Source organism: Spea bombifrons, chromosome 4, assembly GCF_027358695.1.
Source record: "Spea bombifrons isolate aSpeBom1 chromosome 4, aSpeBom1.2.pri, whole genome shotgun sequence".
Lineage (NCBI taxonomy): Eukaryota > Metazoa > Chordata > Amphibia > Anura > Pelobatidae > Spea > Spea bombifrons.
This window is the reverse complement of record NC_071090.1, coordinates 4732312-4756718: the sequence shown is the minus strand read 5'-3', so window position 1 is coordinate 4756718 and position 24407 is coordinate 4732312. Positions and strand designations below refer to the sequence as shown.

The 24407-nt window shown below is 44.2% G+C and overlaps 1 protein-coding gene across 3 annotated transcripts in view; it reads right to left on the bottom strand.

The window, feature by feature from the left end:
• CACNA1C (calcium voltage-gated channel subunit alpha1 C) overlaps positions 1-24407 on the bottom strand; it is a 155528-nt gene that overhangs the window by 80858 nt on the left and 50263 nt on the right. The gene's annotated exons all lie outside the window — the stretch shown is intronic.

The window sequence follows — 24407 nt, the reverse complement described above, 5'->3', positions numbered from 1 at the left end:
TCTCATCATCCCTGGCCAGCTGCATTCTCGTGAGGAATGGTCTAAGGCAGGGCAGTGCAACTGTAACTCTTCCAACTCCTATCACCAGTAGTCAGTACCACCACTAAGGCCCACTGCACTAAAAGTCACCATACGCCAGAGGCATGCGTTACCCGAAGCGCCAACCCGCCGTTCTGGGCTTCAATGCCTCACAGGATGGCCACGTTGGATCTGCCATGGGGGTCTGTGTTGCCAACACCATTGATTTTACAGCTTCCTGGGCAGGTCGGGGACATTAGAGGATCTCCTCAACCAGCCCATGATCCCTTTTAACCGGGACAGAGGGACAGTGCTCATAAATCAGGACTATTCCATGTAAACAGGGACTGTTGGAAGGTATGCAAGAGCAGACAACCCACCTAGCACAATGCTGAGGATCATTGGAGTTTACACCATGGACGTTGTATAACTGCCCCGCGGTCCCGTAATTTATTTGCCTAATTCAATAACCGCTTTATCTCCCGGTCATCGAATTCCCCTTATCGGGTCCAAAAAACAAGGAAGAACCAAAACAAAAAACAAAAAAGAAAGAACGCGACAACCTATTGGGCGTCCATACGGTCTGTGGTCAGCTTCTCCTGATTAAATTTTACTTTTTACTCCCCCCCCCAGTAGTTTCCATGGTAACCAGATGCTTTTCAGGGATCTGTGGATTCTGTGCTGGAATTTCTCTCCAGAATGTTGGTCTTTAACTCCTTCAAACCCAGCCTGACGCGCACACTGCAATCGGAGCGCCCGAGGATTAAAATAACCACATCGGATCCAAAAACCTTCAACACACAGAGCACCGAATCCAATAAAAGGGGATAAACCCCAAGATTTACCCCTCAAAACATCTCGCAGAGGGACGCAAATTTTAAACCATGGGGGTAGGGGGCGGCAAGATATGTGCAACGTATCCATCGGTATATGTGGGGTAGCTTGTGACCCACTGTACAGCGCTACTGCATATGACGGCGCTCTATGAATCAATAAATAATAATATCAGTAGGGACTTGGAGAAATCTTACGAGGCAGGAAGGTGTATTGCCGCGGCTGTAATGTGACAGAGAGGGATGAGGAGCTCTGTAAACGGGCAGAGAAGTCACATTAGTCTCCGCGTGCTTTACGTCTGCACTTTAGGAAGCGTCTAATTTACAGCTCACGCTAAGTGTGGCTCGTTGGGCCCGATGTGTCCTGCATCTCCTTATCAGAGATCCGGCGCAGGGTACCCCGCTCTGCGCTCTCCGGCTCTTTCATTAGATCGTAAGCTCTGCTGAGCAACAACCTTATTACCGGCTGCCCAAGGAATACATTTGTAATTGTTTTTTTCCTTTAAAAAAAAAAAAGAAAAAATAATAGAACAAGGACAGGGGGGGGGAATCAGCAAAGTGTTTTTTCCATGAATTATTCAGGGCCGCTGTGTGGCGAGGACGCCGTGTTTCTTGTGTGCGGTTCTTTCCGAGGAATGATTGTCGTTACTTTAGGCTAATTCCCATCATTAGACTAACGCAATGATACAACGATCCGTAACGGGACGGTGTGCGCGGGAGCGGCGGATCTCGTCAACATCACAAAGGATCTTACAGACAACAAAAACAAAAAACGTTACGTACGAGAAATATCAAATCTCGGGTCTGGAGGAAAATATTATAATATTATAGATTAAAATATTATAATAAACAGCATTTAAAGGGAAGCTCCAGCCGCCATCTGTTTTTTAATGCGTGGTCCCTTTAAATTTCCGTGGCGTCCCCTTTGTGAATGTGTAGAGGGATTCTGCCCCCCCTATATATTTGCCCCTTTCCCCACTCTCTAGCCTTTTGGGCACAATATACTCACCTCCAGGCTTGGTGAACACTGTCGGCAGGAATCTGTTCAGATCCCAAAGGGATCGCTTTCCTGCTTACTGATTGGCTGCTTCAAGCAGAATCGGTGGCAAGAATCGTCACAGACCATGGAGGAGGTGGGCGGCTGCAGCGGCCGGGCTGCAGCTTCTACCTAAAGTAAGTGTTTTGGGGTATTAAAGCACCCGTAAGGTACTTTAATAAACTTTCTTCTTTCCTGGGGTTGTCAGGGACGTTAAACTGTCCCTTTAAGATATTTTCGATGAACGAATTCAACCCACCTACCAATACAGCACGATCGGAGACTCCGTGACACCCCCATGCCCAGCAAACATTCTAACCTCTTACAACAGAGGGGCATCAGCGATGGATTTGGGTCCCAAAGCGGGACTTGCACTCCTGGCAGGGACACTTGGGGGCTATGGCAATGCACGGCTCACACCTCTGATCCTTAAAGTGTTAATGGTGCATTCCTGTCTGGCAACAAACGCCAAGCAAATGATAATAGAAGTAATTAGGGATACATTCTCATCGCTTCCTTCCCGCTACTGACCGGCTAATTGAATGCGGGATTTGAAAGCTTCGGTGTTGGGCTAGATATAGTATATAAACAACAAGCAGAGAGCGGGGAGGGGACGCCCAGAATCAGAGGTAGAGACCGGCATTCTACCCCAGAACTGCCACATGGGCCCACCGGGTTTAACACCTTCAGTGCCGGTGAGTCATATAACACCCCCACCGGCTGAGTCAATGCATTTGTACAATTATTATACTTTTTTCAAATAAATGTCAACATGCCTACGATAAAATCATACGTCAAAGGCGGAGAGATGTCTAATATGAGAGGGTCAGAAGCTTAGGTTTACTTTAATGAGAGGCTGGTAGAATATGGAACAGCCTCCCAGGAGAAGTGGTAGAGGGTAATACAGTGAGGGTATTAAACATGCATGAGATAGACATACGGCTCCTGAATCTAAGACGAGACCAACGACTGATTAAGGTTTGAGTCTTTGCAGCAGGAAAAACGGGCAGAATAGACGGGGGCCGAATGGGGCCGATCTGCTGGCGGATTCTGTGTTTCATCCCGGGAGACGATACAAATGACATAAAGATCGATCGTTTAGCGTTAACCTTTCAGGGAACTGTTGCGTGCCTTAACCCTTTCATTCTCACAATGGGGGTGTTTTGCTTGGCCACCATTGCTTGTCTGGATCCACGTGAGGGGCAGTGACGCAGATATCAGAGTGACAGAGCGGCGATGTCTCCGTTAAAGAGAATTCAGCTTCTGTTTGATGGTGGATAATGTATCACAGAACTTGTCTAATTGCCTCATTAGCTAAAGAACCCGGACAGAGAACGATGCTATCACGGGGATGGCTGGGAAACGATTTCTCGGATGTATGAATTTAAGCAGCAGGGTAGCTTCTTCAGCTCATACTGAAGAGGAGAGCAGGAGAGCGCCGGTATAGAATTTCACCTCATTCACTCACTTTTTCTGGGAATACTTAATTGTCAAGTGACACAAAAGCAGGCTTGGGTGTCTCAACCGATCCTCAGGGGTGGTCCTTTGGTGGGTGGATATGGGGGGGGTTATGTTAAGCTCCACCTACTCCCAAACTGATCCACCCATTTCTTATATTTTCCTACCTACTTTATTCCTATGTGATATTCCCTTCCTCTATACGCGTCTAACCCCGTTGAAGCAACTCCTAGGGATATGATTAGAACGCCGCACAAAAGATGCCTCCCTAAGAAACTTCCTAGGCGGCCATGAGGGCAGGATGGTGCCACGAAATAAAAAATATACAATCTGGCAGGGAAAGAGTTAAAGGAAGGGGCTTTCTAAAGAGTGGATTTAGAAATATGAAAATGTTTGTGTTTTTCAAGCTGTTTATTTTCTTTTTTAGACCACAAGCAATAACAAGACCACCCAGCGCGTTCGTCAACCAGCTATGTTTTTCTTCCTGGACACTGATCATTCCCAGACCCCTCCACAATGATCTTTCTGGCTGAAGTGATGGGAGTCGTTACCGCCAACCACAGCTGCTTTTCAACCCTGCGCTACAATAACGTCCAAGAACAGCAGGGTCTATTTGTTGATCTGTTTCTATTTTTTTTTTTTAGAAAGTAAAAAAAAATAATAATAATAATAATAATTTAATTGCTAACTTAATGATTATTTTTAAACTTTTCCCAGACAATAACGCAAAGTTTTCTGGCACTTGCAGAGATCTTCTGAGCTTCTGTTTCTAAATATAAACCATATTTTGGAGACTTTTTAAGAGCGTTTTAGGACACAAGTGCTTCTGGATATCCAAGGCCCCCTATAACAGATGGACTTCTTCAATCTGATTAAAGGAAGGAAAAAAATTCCAAGACGAGAAGAAGCGTCACCAGAAGACCCCTTTCTTGGTTCACCATTATTATGGCTATGTCATTCCATGATGTCACGTGCTAAACAGCTTGATGTCATATGATATGATGGAAAACACTGGCCACATTAGGCACCGGGGGGGGGGGGCACCTATATAGCCACGGCCGTAGGAAAGAAAACGTTCTGCCCGTTCAAAGTGTCTGATGGAAAGGCTGTTGGAAAGGTCCTATGGCTCTGGGCCGTCACGCCGCTCTGTCTGCCCGACCGCTAATGTTCCATTATGTGCAGGCGGTGCCGCCGCGAGTGGACGGACGCAGAAGATCATTGAATTATTCACTACGGAATATTCAGCTCTACGGAATATGATGGCGTTATACAAAACAACAAATAATAACAATATTCCAAATAGCGCATGTTCCTTTGTGGATCGGTGTGGCTGAGGCTTGCATGGATACACTTTAGATCAAAGATACCCATGATGAATGCTACCAACATTAGGTTGCAAGTTATCATACGTCCCAATAGTCTTGGTTTTAATGAAACAGTCCTAATTTTCAGGCACAGTCCCACATAGCTGCTTGGGGAGACCCTCTGATCCCCTCTGACCTGCCCAAGTAGCTGTAAAACCAACAGGTGAGCTCTGCAAGGTGGCTCCTCGGGGGAGGTACTCGGTCACATCCCTGGCCCTGCCCACTAAGGATACAAGTCCCACCCCTCCCCACCACTTGCCACACCCCCAAACTTAGCTGTCCCAATCCGGACATTGAAATGTTGAGGGGGTACGAGTTACTATCTATAGAAATTAACCCCTTCCGTGCCGTCCTGTTGAGCAATGCATTCTTCACCCCCCCGGTCACAGATGGGTTAATCCCTATCTTTTATATTTTTAGGTTTAATTTGCCTGCGGGCCAGGACGTGGACGTCAGCTAATAATACCGGATAAATTATACCTTTCCCTACACATCCAAAGCAAGCCGAGAACTCGGCGCTGGATCTAATTACGGATTTGAATTCCCGCCGTCACGGCATTCAGCGCAGGGTTTGTTTTCCACTCCTGTTTAAAAGTCTTTTTTTGCTGAAGCCAAGTTTCACTGTGTAAATCCCCGGTGGATACAGAAAGAGTTTATGGGTAAAAAAAATGCCAAACTCTGATTAGGGTTTCACAGAATGTAGAACTAGTCATTTACAAGCCAGGAAAAAAAAAACAAACGTTCTACTATTTTACTGAAAGGGTGGTAGATGAGTGGAACAGGCTCCCAGCAGAAGTGGTAGAGGCTAAAGGGCTGCCACTGAGAAAAGACAAGGGGTAAAATGCATGAATAAATTGATAATAATTAATAACTGATAAATAAATTATTATTTTGATAAATAAATGTATATATAAACTGATATATTATTTTATTATTATTATTATTATATATTTTTTTTATTTGAAATAAATAATATGCAATAAAATACAAAACAAAAGTTCAAGTTGCTCGTTAATCCCGTTAATTCCTTAAAAGCAAGTCTGGTGAAGCTGCTCCTCGTAGGAATATACCAGGGTTCCTAACAAAAGAGTTTGAAGAAATTCTATTTTTTTTCCCCCTTAAAAACACTGAAAAGCCACCATGTCTGTATCTTAGCAACAAGCATGACCTGTTCCTCTGCACGCATGTTCGTTCCTAATGGGATTGAGATGTGATTTGAAGCTTGCGCAATATATCCCAGGATTCTCTCGGTAAATTCCCTTAGAACCTCAAGAATTCTGATTCTTCCCAGCAACCTGTGCCGAGTATACTTAACCGAACGAGATCCCCCGGGGGGGCTTGCCGCAGATAGCCGCGAGCGCAGACGTGACGTATCCGTGGCGAGGCTCATTGCACATGGGATACGAGGTCTGTGATGGTTCTATTAACAAGAACCAAATCCAGAGATTTTTTAACATTTTTTTGCGAAAAAACGTTGATTTGAAATCTTACCAATCAGGGCCGAAGCCTCAAGATAAAGAAATACATTAAAACCTAAAAAAATATATATATTTTTGTGATTTGGTTATTTCCAATTCTTATACCTGGAATCTTGCTGAGACTCTTCAAATATTAATCCTTTGATAGTTATTCACAAAAGGTTCTAACGTAGCGGCTCACAAACAGCGGCCGCTAGATTTGGGCAGATGGACCAAAAACACACTTTTCATTTTCTGTCCGTTCTTTTTTGACAACAAATTTCGTTTCCTGCCCTTTCGGTTCAAAACAAAGTCCGGATGGCCTTCCAGTCAGAAATGAAATTTGTTGTTACTCACCCTCATTCCCTCTCTCACACTCTCCCTCTCTCTCAACGTCTTCCCTCCGCCAACCACTTCTATGTCCTGTCTCCTTTTTTTACGAAGCTCTGCTTCTCGTATTGCCTCTTCTTGTCTTCTTTCTTCGTCCTCTTGTCCTTGATATCCCCTGTGTTCTCCAGACCTCCTGGAGCGGTTCCACAACAGGGTGGAGCCTCCGCACACATCCTCTCCCCTGATTGGAGGTAAGGGGGAGAGGCTGTCCCTGTGGTGCGTCCTTGGCTCCGCCCTATTGCTGAAGTACTCCAAGAGGCCAGATTAATGCATAGGGATCAGCGCGAAATTGTCTATTATTTTGCCTTCGCAATAGGGCGGGGCCAAAGCAAGCACCATGCGGACAGCCACTCCCCAATTCCAAGGCTCCGCCCCGTTCCAGAAGCAATGTTTTCCATGAATTATACCTGCTTATGAAAAAAAAAACTTACGTATTGTGGATATGCCTTAATATCTCCATACCTCCAACTGTCCCTATTTAAGCAGAACAGTCCCTATTAAATTGATCGCAAAGTCACATAAAAAGCCTGAGCAACGCCCCTAGCCACACCCACTAAACAAAAGTGGCCCTCTGAAAACATTGGGAGCTATATATATATATATATATATATATATATATATATGAATGAGGCTGGACACAAAAGAAACCCGGAACCTCACCTAAAAAAAAGTGTTAAAAATCTTATTTTATCCTTATTTCCCAGAGTTCTACAAACTGCAGACACCCAACGCTAAAGGGTTAATAGCGTCAAACATGTGAGCCGAGAACTGGAGCAGGCCTCCTATGCTGGGGACGCATCAGTCTATTAACCTACATCTCCCTGCTCCTGTCCCAGCGCCCCTGACTAATTGATGGGAATTATTCTGCTGTTAACCCTTCGAGGCTATGCGTTACCCAGCATGCTTTGCTTCTGGCAGAACGCATTGTGCTTATACAACATTTTTTTTTTCATCTTGGTTTAACCTCAGAGAGGAGCTCAGGAAAAGTCCACATTTAGCTTCTGTGGATGGCTGTGACTGGGAGGGAACTTTATGACGCCAACGGCCGCTAAAGTACGTTTGTGCCGCCGGCTGGATACACTTAGCCGCCGACTACCATGCAGGGAACTCTCCGGGTTTCGCTGCTTCTCCGGGTCACACCACAAAATCCCCGTGTGGCAGGAATGGAATTTAGGCAGGCCCCACCCTGCCCAATTCTCCCTTCCACCCCTTACAAATGTAATGAGTTTGGGGCTAGCTCCGCCTGCAATATTTTAGGCCCTGCCCACGGATGGCGACGGATCCTGAAGATGGAGGCCTCTGGGTAGCCCACGTGTTCCAGGGTATGCATATTACACACATTCAAGAACTGGAGCTGTTGCGTGAGTTGCCGTAAATGTATGGCTGGGCATATCCGGCAATCGTCAGCACTTATGTCATCAGGCGGCCGCTGGCCTTAAAGTGACAGCGTTGTCTCATCACCGACAGTACAGCCCTGATAAGGAACATTCTTAGAACCGTTTACATGATCGCACGCTGTCGCCGGTGTTCCAGGTTTGTGTTTGGGCCCTATTGTTTTAGGCAGCCTTCAATGTGTCATCGGAGAGGGCCGGTCATAATAGCTTTGGAGCAAAGCACACTCACCTCAGAGGGAGCATTGCCCCCCCGCACCTGAGTCATGTACCTGGGGCTCCTTTAGTTAGATGACCACTACAAGCCTGTGTGCCGCTCCGCCATTCCCTTCGACGAGTCCCCAGGAGCTAAGTGGTTAATAAAGGATGCATTAAGGATATATTTTGCGCATCCAGATACTCGGCTCTGATTCAGCGCTGGGTTCATCTGTTTGTGATTTAGAAAATATTTATAGAAAAGTCAAATATTTCACAGAATGAAGCGTGCCAGGAAAAAAGGTCACGTTCCGGGGGCTGGAGGGGTTCGGGCTTATGGGAACTATGAACCAAACGTAGTCGCATAGCACCCAACGGTCCCAGCTTTCCTCGGCCAGTCCCGATTTCCAAGCACTGTTGGTCTGTCTTGATAGCTGCTCAAGTGTCCAACTTTTGGGGGGGGGGGGCGGTGGGCCGGTTGGGCAAATCCTCAGATCGCCCCCCGATCAGGGCGTGGGAGGAGAAGTGGGCAGGGAGTGGGAGGAGAAATGGGCGTGGCCAAATACTGCTCTCCTTCCCAGAGAACGGGAAACTGAACCAGAAACCTGGGGAAGCTTCACCCGGAGACTCCGAGTCAGACCGGAGAGATCCCGGGATCGGTTCTATCGCCCCCTGGTTGTTGTTGATTGGTTCAGGAAGTCTTTGGAAGGGTAAGGTATGATTATCGTTCACAGGACTTCTATATATATATAATTTTAAAAGTATCCTCAAATAATGCAATTTTGGCTTTAGACCCAAAGTACCAAAAATACCCTCTTTTTACAAATCACTCCTCCTTTATGCATTCGAGAGCGGCGCTGATCTGTTATATTTCAACATCCCCCCCCCCACGTTAACTCCTGCCACTTAAACTATGAGTAGCCGTGGAAAAAAACAGCGGTAATGGAAACAAGGCCGCCCACGTTTACTAAACAGCGCGGTGCCCGGCCATGCCCAAGAGAAATATTCTATAAAGCATTAAAAAAAAAGAGATATTACGACCCTATTTCCTACTTTTTCCTAAATTAATTATGTGAGATTTATAAGTCGTTCGCTACAAGACACTTTATGTGATATTGTGGTCTGGCTCAACACAGCCAGGTAGGACTATAGCGAAAAAATAAATACCATTGGAGGATATTTACCATGTTTTTTTCTCTTTCAGAATATTGTATCATTTTTTTAATTATGATGTCAGTTTCGTCAAATAATCAGAGCGATGGATGGATCAGAAAAATAAACTCTAGCCACACCCACTAAAACAAAAGTGCCCCTCTCTGGCCGTTTGTGTTACTCCAGCAACTCCCATCACGCTCAGCTGAAATCATTTAACTGCATGAGTATCCTCAGCGTGATCTCGCCTGCTATTAGTCACGGCCGGAGATTTAAAGTTCTCAAACTTTTCTTTTATGCATGTGGGCGACTTCACAAAGCACAATTACCCCCCGGGGGCTGTTCCCGTGGTCTGTGAAGTCTGAAATCATTAAAAGTGAAAATGTCATGTGATGTCATGACGGATTGCTGAGAAAAAAACATCAATTAAAGGAAAAGACGATAACGTCCGCAGTACGAGCGGATGGGGAATGCTTCTTATTATGTTATAGCGATGAGAGAGTTAACAACATGGGGGGAGGGGGTGTTCTGCATAACCCCCACTTTGCATTTGCCCATTTGCGTGACATGATGTAGGAACTAAAAAAAAAAAACAATGTCAAAAACTTTATAATATTTTAAAAAAATATATAAAATTAGACAAAATATTAAATTGTAAAAAATGATGCTTTTTATCATTGGATGTCATTCTGATTTTAGCTTTTTCTTTGCCTTTTAATGGGATATTTCATATAGGAAGTTTCTATATTCATATAATTTCCTCATAATTTTTGTATTCATAAAATAGTAATTTCTGTGCTTTTGGCCTTATAACAGGATATTATTCAGTAGTCTATCGCATTATTAGTTCTAATAATAGCATTAATAATAATATTATTACACCTGTTCTATATATTGTGTTTTTTCACAAGCCCCGCCTTGTCTTGGGTCACAAATCCATATCAGTTAATTATCGTATATAATAATAAGGTGATATTTGGGGCTTCGGACGCCAATATCTAAAATCGGTAATATTTAAACAAACAGCTTTCAGATGAAACCCCCTATAATTAGCTCGCGTTCTCTAATTAGCTGGATGTTCTGAACTTCTAGTGCCGCTGACAATAAACGCGCATGACCCTTGCACTGCCCATACCCAGGCGGTTCCCCATTTCTCAAACCCGAAATAAGAGACAGACACCAGCAGGATTGGATTTAGAAAAGGCCGAGACATTTATTTAACAAATGTCTCGACATAACTTTATTTAACATCTTATAAATTATTGTAAAAACACTTTAATAATAACTTCTGTATAAATACTATACAGTCTTCTGTACACCTGTGTACAAACAGCTGAGGGTTCCCAACCTAAACACAAAACAATGGCTTCACACTACCCCTTCCGCCGGATACCACAATCGCCCAAGCGACCGCGGGTCGGATAGGGGAGCTCCACCTTAACGCTTTGGTTAATCCTGTACAGGGAGGGCATTAACTCTAACCTCTAACCAAAACCATCAACTTGCCACTCCCATTATCATTCAAACTTCTCCAGGGAACTCCTCCGCCACAGCAAAGAAAACGGATCCTGCAAAAAGAAAGAGGGAAAGGGGGAAAGAAAAAACACACAAAGCCAAAACAAAAACACAAAGCAAAAGACAAAAAGAGGGAGGGCGGGCGGGAAACTGCTCCTGTGGTGTTCAGTAATTGCCCCTTGCACGTGTGCTTAGAGGGGCTTTATAGCCCTGTCCCCTTCCCCCTACAGTCACGTTCCTTGTGACTTCCCCCTCGTTCCCTGTGCATTCTCACCTCGTGCTAACCCTTGCTGAGTTAACCCTTTCCTGCCCTAATACCATGTGCACCGTCCTGTAGTGCTGGCAGGGTCATGTTCCCCTTACGCCTATGACTCCAGGGTTTCTTTCTGAACATTCCACTGACAATTTACCCAGAAGTCACAAATCTCCAGAATAAAAAAAAAACACATTTTAGCTGCCGGACGGCAATCCGGATTCACCCCTTTTATATCAAGCTCTCTCAAATACGATCTGACACTCGGCCGTACGAATCCTCCAGTATTTAAAGCGGATATCCAAATGCTTAACTTTCTCATACAGCCTAACAGTCCCGGCTTTTGTAGGACAGGCTCGATTTTCGGGGTGACTGTCCTGATGCCCCAGGTAACTGCCCCGCTGCCCCACTGTGGCTGGCTGTGGGGGGCATGGGCTAACACTAGTGTTGTTAGGTGGGTAAGTCGGGTAAGTGGGTTGGCTACGCCACCCACCTTGGGTCAGCCCCACCTACTTTTAGGATTAGCCCTGCCTCTTTACAGTGAATGTTGGTCGTCCATAAGCCAATTGAGCGACTGCCTAGGATTCCGGTCTTAGGGGCCCTTTAGAGAATAGTCCAATGGGGCATGAGGGGCAGCTGCCCTAGGCACTGCAAGGTGAGGGGGCACACTTGAGTCACCAGGCTGCTCTGCCCCCTTCAGCCTGTTACATTACAGATTCCATCTGAAGAAGAGACCTCCGAGTTCCCAAAAGCTTAAGCAACTTTAGATCTTTTTCTAAGTTCTCCCAATTAATTGTGTCACCTTCAGCTGAAGACCCCCACCTGGAGAGCTTTTTCCATCATCAGAATGTCAGAGGGTGGGCCGAATGCTCATCTGTAACCTACGTATCACGCTTACACCGGGGATCTCTCTTCCTACAGACATGCGTGCTATAGCTTTACAGTTACAATGTATCAATGCTACAATGTATCCGCCCCGACTGCATCTCGTGTACAATGTATATATATATAATGTACGCAGCTACGCGCCAGTCAGCCAATCGGGTTACTCCTCCTGGGAACATTTATATTTAAACTCGCTGACCTCATAAAGAAACCAAAAAATCAATATTCCGAACAAATCGCAATTTCGCTCGACACTGCAGTCACTGCATCACATGACGCATGGGAAGAGCAGAGGGGGTTATCTGGTCTCCGTCATTAAAAAAGGCAATACTAATACTGGACAAGTATTTAACCCATTCCTTGCAAGCACTAGAATATAGCCAACATCTGGCTTAATATGATGGGAGTTGTAGTCGGCACCTTAAATGGAGACGTTTGTGTTACCATAAGGGCAGAATATTTTTAATGGCTTCCGATGAAATGCTTCCCATTCAATATCTATTTTAGGTTAGAGACGGCGCACACGCCTGTTATATTTCACGGGACGAGTTGGAGATTAAGCAGTCCTTACGTACGGCAAAGTGTGACGTAATCCATCACAGGGACACGCATCCTCTGGTGCCGCTCTACACCATTCTGGGAGTACAACTCTCAGAATCCTTAGCCGGCCCAAGGCAGACATGTGTGATGTGTTTTGAGTTATATCACCCCTTTTTAATAGTAATGACTCAAAAAAGGCAGCAGCCAAACGATTGCAATAATGGTAGGCGGTAAAGAGGTTCTAAATAAGTCACCTGTATTCAAGCAGCGAGAAAAGCACTCATCGCGACCAAACCCCAAAAGCTACGATTAAAGTAATTCCTGCAGACTTTTGTGAAGCCGCGCATGTAGCCAGACATTCGGTGTATTTCTTCTCTGTAGGTTCAGCAACCCGATCTATCCATAGGTGTCCAGGTAACGCGGTGCCATCAGGTACCTAATCACCCGATGAAAAAAGGCAGGTTGTGTAGATAAGATCCGACCCCACGCTGACACCTCCAATGTAAAGATACATTTGTTTCACGTGCACTATAATGGCTTGAATATTTGTATATTTGCTTATACTATATGAATAAACTATAATAATAATAATAATAACAATAATAATAATAAAGATAATAATAATAATAACATCAATAATTATAATAATAATAATAATAAAGATAATAATGTAAAAAATTCTTCTGTTTTAATTTTTTGGGCAGAAATATTTAACATTTTAAATTGAGCTGGTCTGTCCCGCCGTGGGATATCCTCTGGTGAGGGAATTCCAGCTCAGGCTGGGAAAGGACTCGTTCCTGCTCTCCAGCTGCAGCTCCAAGGTCTGGGACAAAAATCAGGAAACGGAGCTCGTCCGCAAGCACGCAGGGTTAGGAATATCATCAGTATCCTCGCATGCGCCATTTCTTCATTTTATTAGCCTCAGAGGGATGGCATACTCCCAAGTATCCCTTTTTGAGGAGGCTCGGTCCCTTTTTCCTCCCCTGATGCCCCTCTTTTCTAGGCGCTCGGAATGTTTGCTGGGTATGAGGGTATCGCAGGGCCCTACGGCCCTAAAAGCCCCGATAATGTGTATAGAAACTGCAGGGAATGGGTTTATAAATTGCATATTATTTCTTTAAAAATGTCTTTTTGGTATTTATTGATTTTTGTTTCCTTTTTGTCTTTATTTTAAGTTTACCCTACAGTTCTACGGACCCCTAGAGACATTGGGAGCTATAAATGCTCGGTGCCAAGGTGTCCACGGGCTCAGCCGTTTCATGTTACTGACCTAATGTGGAAATAAAATGAAAATTAAATGTGGAAAGGGGAAAAGCGTGATCTCTGGCTATAAGCGGTTCTGACTTTCAGCAGAGTCATGCCAGACCTGGAGCCGCCGTCGCTGTCAGTCATGTGATATTTTGGGTGTGGCTTTCCCGGCACAAACACCACACTGAGCTGATGCTTTATGGCAACGCTAATGAAGTCCGTTCCTCCATAGACTTCCATTAGTCAGAGTTTCTGGCTGGGTGACTTAGACTGAGTCTTTCTATTGTTTCCCGCAGGCACCATTACAGTGTATTCTTTTCTTAAAGATATTAAGAAAAGCGGCAGTCCGTGGCAGAGGCAGCATTATCTCATCATCCCCTGTCCTTCCTCTTCCTCCCCTGCCCTTACAAAGGCCTGCCTGAACCAATCAATAACAATCAGCATCTTAACAGTAGGACACAGGGGAGGAATAATCGTGCAGATCCAGGTAAGATATTAAGTGGTAATTAGAATAAGAGGTTCACGCGGTGGTCTCGCGACCAAGGGGGGCGGCTGCGTGTTTCCCTGGTATATATATTACCCGCGTGGGTTTTCGCTTGTGATTTTACCCACTAGAGACATGCGAGTTGCCTATATGAGGCTGCCGGAGTTACACAAATCACACGATTATTTATTAGAGGAATGTAAAGGCACCCGGCGCGGAGCTGAAATCGGAATTAATCCGACACATTGTTATCCTCGAATCCTGACTGTGGCTTATTTCCTGACAAGTACATAATTATATCTTTAATACAGACCCACGCTGTTCTTTATTATTATTTTTTTTCTTTTTTACTATTTTTTTCTTATTTTATTTTAAGTGTACAGTTTAATATTGATTTTATTTTATTTATTTATTAATTTTTTAGGGCATCCAATATGGCCGCCAGCATCTGTTTTCTTTGGATGTGGCGGGGTGAACCTGGTTACATTTTTTTAATGGATTAAAAAAAATGAGTTTTGGGGTGATTTGGCGAGGCAGGGGTTACAAGTGCTGGCGGTTAACCTTTTCAGCTCCACAACGGGGCCATTTTGTTTCTTTTGGCGTTTTATGACGGCTAGAAGGCACCGCGGCAATAACAAAAAATAAAATAAAAGTAAGCCATCGGCGGCTAATAAGGTAACTGAGATAAAGACGCTCGTTAGAAATGCCCCCATCGCATTCAGATAACACACAAACTGAGATCTTATTATCACAGGAGTTGCCATGACAATAAGCTGTTGCCAGGTAGCCAGGATGGAGGAGAAGAGTGAGAATCCGCAGGCCTAAAAATAAAACTGCTAGGCTTCCTATCATCCCCTCCCTCCCCTCTATTAGACGACCGACAGGCTGCAGAACACCAGGGCAGCCTGGGAAAAAAAACAAACATGGACGGCGGTGGAGCAAAGGCTTCTGGGAAGTGATGCTCACGCGATGAGGTCCTTATCCTATATACATGCATGTATATTGCAGTATAGAGTGGTCTGTAAACGCCACACCTATATATATATACATATATAAATTATAACTATATACATATACCGTAATTAACCCTTTATGAAAGAATAAAGTTTTTAAAAATGTATTTCTATTTTTTTTTAATAAAAATATTAATAAAATATTTAAATAAAAAATGAAATAAAAAATATTTCTGTATTATTCTACATTTTTTATACTCATTATCTCGCCCATAACAATTATCAGTGTTCTGATTTATATATATAAATATATATATATACTGTATATATTTATATATACGCATAAAAAAGCGGTAAAAAAATATATATTTATTGTCATATTTAGCAAAGACTTTGTGTCCCTGCCAAAAAAATTAAATATATATATTCATTGATTTAGTGCGCGTTCTATGACTGGAATCTGTTGTTTATTTCCGAGGCTTCTCCAGAACGATGTCTTCAAAATCTCATCAAACCAGATCCATCTGTTTCTAAGCTCGCGTCCTGGGGCTCGTTCTTTGGCGATATTTATTTATCCCGTCTGAAATAAACTATAACACCCGGACGCCGAGGCCGGGGCCCCGACATGGATTTTTTATTTTCCCACTTCATTAAACTATCGGATTTTTGTTGGAAAAAAATTACCTGCTCGGTCAATAGCTGTCGGCTTTTAAAATATCTCTGCTAGGAAAGTAATCCTTCCTCGCCCTAAAGCAAGGGAGTCATGGGGAGGAGAGATGATCGGAGGAGGGAGGGTTGGTATTTCAGCGTGATGTGGACCTTAGTGGCTGAGATTGACGGGTGTTTCAGTCCACATTGCAGATGGAATACCAGATGAAAGGGGGACGACCAGAAGAAAGGGGGACGACCAGAAGAAAGGAGAACGACCAGAAGAAAGGGGGACGACCAGAAGAAAGGGGGACGACCAGAAGAAAGGAGAACGATCAGAAGAAAGGGGGACGACCAGAAGAAAGGAGAACGATCAGAAGAAAGGAGGACGCCACAAAGGATTAGAGGTGATTTTATTGTTACTTTTTATTTATCTTATGTTTCTACTTAAAAGGCAGATGTTATAAAATAGAATTATTTTGTTTATTTTATTAACCCCCCTTTTTTTTTTTTTACAAACTTTATGTGTTTCGGACTATTGTCTAACCTGCTATGTAATAACGCAATGTTATTAATCAATTATTTTCTAAGTCTATGCCTCAGTCCTCCGAGTCGGCCTCTCGTGGGACCCGCTGCACTGCTACACGGTTTCAAGACACGTTAAAGAATCAGGACGATGCTTACCGATTCAGGAATGGGTTAATTTTTAGCAGAACCGTCGTATTCAGCCGTGTCGCTGGAATAAAAAGTAAGGCTATTACGCAGATATTCTCCCCGGGCCGCCCGTTTACGTTATGGTGGTCCATGTGATGCGTTACATGGCGGTGTGCGCCGGGATATGACATCATATCCCGCCGCTCCGCAGTAAAGATGGCGCCCGCAGAGGGGGGAGCTAAATACGCCGCTGACGACTGACTTTTTATACATAACCCTTCCTAAAAGTGAGGCAATCCGCTGTTACATTTCATGCGTCGTCATGGTGATTGCTCCACACTTAACATGTACCGTCCTTTGTAAATAAAGTTCTACATCATTGTTGTTCCTGTACATTAAACACGGACATTCTTTTGGCCAAACAATTATTTTTGTCCCGATCTGACCCTTAATATAACCGAGCATAACGCTATATTTTTAACTTTCTTCTCATCATCCTAAATGATGCTTTTTTTTGTCATTTTTTGTTGCGCCGAGTGTAATGTAAATACGCGGTCTCCGCAACTGGCTGACGAAGGGTTAGCACCTCTTCATATATTGGCCTCTGGGGGCCAGGCCTGCTCCGGTATCTGTCGTTTTTTGGTGACAGCGGCACATAACTTCCCATAGAAGGGCCGGCAGGGCTCCGTTGGGCGCAGGTTCTGACATGTGCAACACACAGCAGATAAGAGAAGAAGGACAGGGCAGAGCAGACAGAGAGGCTCCGAGATAATGTCAGCCGCCGCCGTAAGCACTCGGAACATATAACTTCATAGAAACATAGAATCTGCCGGCAGATCGGCCCCCATTCGGCCCCATAGACTCAACCCCAACTCAGTCGCTACTCTCGTTTAAGATTCAGGAGCCACATGCCTACCCCTTCATGTTTAAATCCCCTCGCTGTATTACCCTCTACCACTTCTGCTGGGAGACTATCCCACTTACCTACCACTTCCGAAGCAGGAATTCCTGGGAATATTTTTACCTCCTGATTTTATTCTTTTTATTCTCATTTTTACAAGCAAAGAAGCTTTTTCCGCAAAAATACAAATGCCTGTGTGAGAACATTATACACAAATAAATAGAAAGTATGCACCAATAGGAAAAATGTAAATTATCCTGATTATTTTTCTTAATATTTTAGCATAGTTTTTTGATCGATGCCAGAGGTGCCAATGCTTCAATTTCAAGTAAAGAAGTGGGACTGAAACAAAGTATCCATAGTATCATCATCATCTAGAGCCCCTGTACAACCCCTTCTTCCCTCCCCTGCGGGGACGCTGGATCTTCTTGTAGTAGTAAGAGCCCAAAAGGACAAATACTTGGATTTTTCGGGAGAAGCGACTCTTCCCAGGTTCCCAGGTAGGGTCGTGTATCTACGGTGCTCTTACCAACACAAAGAGGAAAGAGGGACATCAGGGAGGAAAGAGGGGCATCAGAAAGGAAAGAGGGGCATCGGGTGAGGAAAGAGAGGCATCCGAAAGGAAAGAGGGGCATCGGGTGAGGAAAGAGGGGCATCAGAAAGGAAAGAGGGGCATCGGAAAGGAAAGAGGGGCATCGGGTGAGGAAAGAGGGGGATCAGAAAGGAAAGAGGGGCATCGGAAAGGAAAGAGAGGCATCGGAAAGGAAAGAGGGGCATCGGAAAGGAAAGAGAGGCATCGGAAAGGAAAGAGGGGCATCGGAAAGGAAAGAGGGGCATCGGAAAGGAAAGAGAGGCATCGGAAAGGAAAGAGGGGCATCGGAAAGGAAAGAGAGGCATCAGAAAGGAAAGAGGGGCATCGGGTGAGGAAAGAGGTTCATCGAGGAGGAAAGAGGGGCATCGGAAAGGTAAGAGGGGCATCAGGTGAGGAAGGAGGGGCATGAAGGATTTGTGTGCCAAAGAGGTCCTCTTTTCAAACATTCTCCTGCCATTTTTTACTTGGTTTTAGGGTGTTTTGTGCTCCTGCTCTGTAATCAACACCCGGTGGATTACTGAGGTCTAATCCAGCGGACTATTTGCATGAGAGATGTTTTGCCTCGCCGGGCCGCATCACATAGCGTATTGATCTCCGGGGGCCGCGGTAAAGTAGAGCAATAACGATCACTTAATACACTGTTTTATGAATACAGAGCGCTGAGCTCCTGCTAAGGATCAATCACAGAACTTGTAAATTGATTGGATTCAGAAGGAAAGCGTTACCTACGCAATGATTAGCATCGTAAGGACTCGACAGCTCAGGCCAATTAACATTTTCACTGCTGCAGGCCCTCAAGAGGTCACGTCAGTTGGCTTAATGATTATTATAAGTACTAGCCAACAGGCCAAATGTACCGGGATCTCACCGGCCCTCCTTCTCAATCAGAATGCCGGAGAACAAAGGATGATTAGATCTTCAATTACTGTTATTAGATTTTTTTTTATGCTATAGTTTAACATAGCGTCTAAAATTTAAATGGCCAAAGAGGGACCCCTTTTTTCTGGGGGTGTGGTTAGAGGTGTGTCTGGAGGTGTGGCTAGGGCAGGACTATACCAAGACTTTTTTACGTGACTTTGTGACCTATTGGCAGCTATTTACAAAAAAAAATGGGACATAACATAATTTATAATTCCACTTTCTATTGTTTCTATACACATTATTTGGGCCAGCAAATATTCTGAGCTCCTATAAGGAGGAGAATCAGGATTTGGATTTAAGGAAGGGACTGCCCATTATGAACACTTGGCACTTGGCAGGTATGGTAGCATTGAAATAATGCATATATTTCTAAGAAGTAAATTTCACCAAAAGTGTCATTATTAATAAGAATTTCTGACTTTATTTGTACTCGCCGCGGCGTACGGGGACGCCGTCTCTATTATTATTCCAATCACCAGAGGGATTTATTTAGATGTGCGGCCATGTTTAGGAGGAGAACATGGAGTGTTTATCGTTATCGTTGCTGAAACAATGTTATTACTGTCAATATTTATTTATAAAGACAACTAATTATATCACGCTAGCTGCTGTCTGCATGGAGCGTGCTGATTGGCTACAGAAGTTGTCATGGATACGCTGCACTTTGTCCCGCCCCTCCCCCAGCTCCCTGCTCAGACCTTCACAATGCAACAATTCATAAAATGTATCATTATTATTAACTCTTTCAGTGCCAAAAGGGCAACACCCCCCACCCCCCAAGGGCATGCTGGCACTGGCAGAGGTTAAAAGGGGGTTCTGCGTGATCGGTGACTTGATTTTTACAATAATGGCATTTAAAAGGTTAAAAAGGGATCCGAACGAGTGACCCGTGGTTTCATGTGTAATTTAGATGTAATTTCTCGTAATACCATCTATAAAACAGACAAAAATGCCTTTTCTTCTGGTGGATTTAACCCTTTTGAAACTAAATGGATATTAGAAACATCATTTCTACTAACGCTGAATTCCCAAACCATTCCCAGGAAATAATTCTTAATAATGTATAATTTGGGTCTCATATCCTAATTTTAATTATCATGTGACACGTACGCAGGCACCGACATAGAAACTGAAAAACATAAACATTTTTGTTTTTTTATGTGATGATTATATAATATATATATAAAGTCCCAAAGCTTTTAAAAAGTTCATTTGCTTATCGTACATTTTATTGAAGGGACAGTTTAATGTCCTTGACAGCCCCACCAAGGATGAATGCATATTAAAGCAGCCAATCAGTGGCAGGAAAGCGCTCCCAATACTATCCATGGGATCGTTTTCCAGGCCCCCCGCCGCCCGGAGGTCGGTATATCACAACAACTGGGGGGGGGCAAAATCCAGGAGACCCCACATACATTAAACTGCTAAAATGATGGGTCTCCGAAACTTTGATCCACCGATCCTAGAGGGCAATCCGAATGAGGGAGCCCCCCCCCGAAGCAAGCCATGTTTGCCCCACTGATGCTCGTCTAGCAGGAGCGCGGTCCTTCCCTTGCGTTGTAATACACAGACATCTCTATATTAGAATATCAGACGGGTTCCTTGTTTTCCGACACAAACCCGGCTGTCATTTCTAAACCTCTATGACAATTTGTTTGCCGAGCCCTAATGCAAATCTATAGGCAGGGAAAGGTCATCGGCTCCACTCAGTCTGCGATCATAAATATTGCAGCTCGCGCTCCATGCTGCGAATGAATAACTCATTCATTATTACAGGCTAATAACACAACAGGGATATCAGCCGTCAGGCCTGGGAAGCAGGAGAGGGTTAACGAGAGCAACTGCAGGAACAGCCAAAACCCACATGGACCCATAAAGCGTAGTGCCCGGAAATCAGGACTGTTCCAGGACACTTGGGAGGTATGGTCAGCTCATACCTCCCAAGTGTCCTGGAACAGTCCTGATTTGCTGTGCTTACAACCATGACACCCAAAGTGGCAAAAAAAAAATAGTCATGTATTCCTATTCATACATTTAACCTGTTCAGCGCCAGGTTATTATAATCATACAATTATAATTGTAAATTTAAACAAATAATACTAATGAGAAACGAGACAGAAAAAACAAATTAACCTGGAAAAACACATTTAATGTCGTATGATAAAGGCCGATACTTTTCCTCTTTTATAAAGAAACAATCGTGGAGCATACTGATAGTGTGTGTAATTTATTACACTGTGGTGGGTGCGTATTTTATCTTCACAAAGGAGGTTAATTATCATCTAATTAAGCTGCAAAACCCTGGCACCGGGGAGATCCAGAATAATTACATTATTGATTACTTAGGCAGGGAAAGTTTATGGTTAATGTATCGGCGAATGGAATCCGGGATCCTAGCTATTTGTAGCTTTGGGATAGTAGCGGGGACCGGGCAGAACTCGGCAGGTAAAAAACTACCCCAGAACACTAAAAGATCGACAAATTCTGGCCAAGTAGACATTTATATCAAATAATACAGCGCTGGGGGGTTATATTACTGTATACAGCGCTGGGGGGTTATATTACTGTATACAGCGCTGGGGGTTATATTACTGTATACAGCGCTGGGGGTTATATTACTGTATACAGCGCTGGGGGGGTTATATTACTGTATACAGCGCTGGGGGTTATTACTGTATACAACACTGGGGGTTATATTACTGTATACAGCGCTGGGGGTTATATTACTGTATACAGCGCTGGGGGTTATATTACTGGATACAGCGCTGGGGGTTATATTACTGTATACAGTGCTGGGGGTTATATTACTGTATACAGCGCTGGGGGTTATATTACTGTATACAGCGCTGGAGGGTTATATTACTGTATACAGCGCTGGGGGTTATATTACTGTATACAACACTGGGGGTTATATTACTGTATACAGCGCTGGGGGTTATATTACTGTATACAGCGCTGGGGGTTATATTACTGTATACAGCGCTGGGGGGTTATATTACTGTATACAGTGATGGGGGGTTATATTACTGTATACAGCGCTGGGGGTTATTACTGTATACAGCGCTGGGGGGTTATATTACTGTATACAGCGCTGGGGGTTATATTACTGTATACAGCGCTGGGGGTTATATTACTGTATACAGCGCTGGGGGTTATATTACTGTATACAACACTGGGGGTTATATTACTGTATACAGTGCTGGGGGGTTATATTACTGTATACAGTGCTGGGGGGTTATATTACTGTATACAGCGCTGGGGGGGTATTACTGTATACAGCACTGGGGGTTATTACTGTATACAGCGCTGGGGGGTTATATTACTGTATACAGCGCTGGGGGGTATATTACTGTATACAGCGCTGGGGGGTTATATTACTGTATACAGCGCTGGGGGGTTATATTACTGTATACAGCGCTGGGGGTTATATTACTGTATACAGCGCTGGGGGTTATATTACTGTATACAGCGCTGGGGGGTTATATTACTGTATACAGGGCTGGGGGTTATATTACTGTATGCAGCGCTGGGGGTTATATTACTGTATACAGCGCTGGGGGTTATATTACTGTATACAGTGCTGGGGGTTATATTACTGTATACAGTGCTGGGGGGTTATATTACTGTATACAGCACTGGGGGTTATATTACTGTATACAGCGCTGGGGGGTTATATTACTGTATACAGCGCTGGGAGTTATATTACTGTATACAGTGCTGGGGGTTATATTACTGTATACAGTGCTGGGGGGCTATATTACTGTATACAGTGCTGGGGGTTATATTACTGTATACAGCGCTGGGGGTTATATTACTGTATACAGCGCTGGGGGGTTATATTACTGTATACAGCGCTGGAGGTTATATTACTGTATACAGCGCTGGGGGTTATATTACTGTATACAGCGCTGGGGGTTATATTACTGTATACAGCGCTGGGGGTTATATTACTGTATACAGCGCTGGGGATATATATTACTGTATACAGCGCTGGGGGGTTATTACTGTATACAGCACTGGGGGGATATTACTTTATACAGCACTGGGGGTTATAGTTAAGGAGAATTTGTTTTGCCCCCTCCATTGGGTTACCCCTTTAAATGATGATCCGAAGAGCTATATCTCCCATAATTTACGGCTCTGCACCGTTTCCCATCTCACTCGGTTTCTCCCATTCCTGCTGTTTTGTGAGACTTCTTGTGTCTGCCGCGTCTGTCTTTAGGAATAAAGCTTTCTGCGGTGAAATATTGGCATTTTATTTATGGGATGGTGGTTTAATCACAATATTAACCTTTTAAATGCATAAAAAGGTCAGCGTCCTATCCATTCCAGCATGGTAGCAGTTACTCGGGTCGCGGCGCGCTCATTTGTCAATGTCACTTCTATCTCAAACAGCGATCACTGGGATTTTTGTTGAAATGTCAGGATTTTGGTCCACAATAACAAAATCTGACTCATCCTGTGATTCTGGCGGCAGCGTGAATGTGTGAAGCAGCTCTGACCAACATCCAGCGTGACTTGGAAGGTTCTTCGCAGCTTCTGAATTAAAGGGAAACTGCCATTTAAGCATTAAAATTGTGTGTATTTTCTCCCTGGGTCTAAAGTGGGGCCGTCCAAATCTAGCCCCCCGAGGACCGGAGACACTCCAGGTTTTCGGAGAAACGGCCACTGGAGCGACAGACAGTGCCGGCCCGACTACCCATCTGGCACACAGGATCCCCAGATCCTCTAAAGGATTTGCCGCCCCTTCTTCTTATTCCCCCTCTAAAAGTACTACGAGGGGAAACGCGAGACACGTTATTTTTAATGGGGAAGTGGACGGGGAGTGGAGCGCGCACTACACCCGGAGTCTCCGGCGAAAGCCAACTATTCCCAGCTATGGTCATTGGCAGAGGGAGCAAGAAGGACCATACTGGGCTCACCTTTACACCTGGGGAGAAACCCAAGAGATCCACCACAGAACCATAAGATATGTCTGACGCTGTTGGTTTCTTTGGAGGCAACCTCACCAATTTAATAGTTAATTATAGAGTCTGGTGTAAGACACAGAGAAGTCAAGGATTTAAAAGGGTCAACCTCACCTGTGACCTCCCAAGCTGGTGAGTCCCCTTCTTAGAGATACTAAACATCTTAATATCTCAATGAATAGCCACCAAAGCCCATGAAGAAACACCAAAAACATCATCTAGGAACACGCCAGATACAAGTGAACGACAGAATAACATTCCCAGAAACAAATGTATCAAGAGATAGAATCCATAAAAATAGAACTTTATACAATGTTTGGAATGTTCTACCAAGATCATCACCGTCAGCATCAGCACCAACAAACACAACCCAGGTTTATCAATAGATTATGGGCTGAAAAGAAGGCTTCAAGGTGGACATCCATGTTGACCATCTTTGGAAAAATATCTTTCCCCGTTTCTTTTTTGCCCCTTCGGTGTTAGCCGACAAGTCCTACTAAGCTTAGGAGCCGAAGCGAGCGGACGGTAAAAGAAATCGGGACAATTATGGGG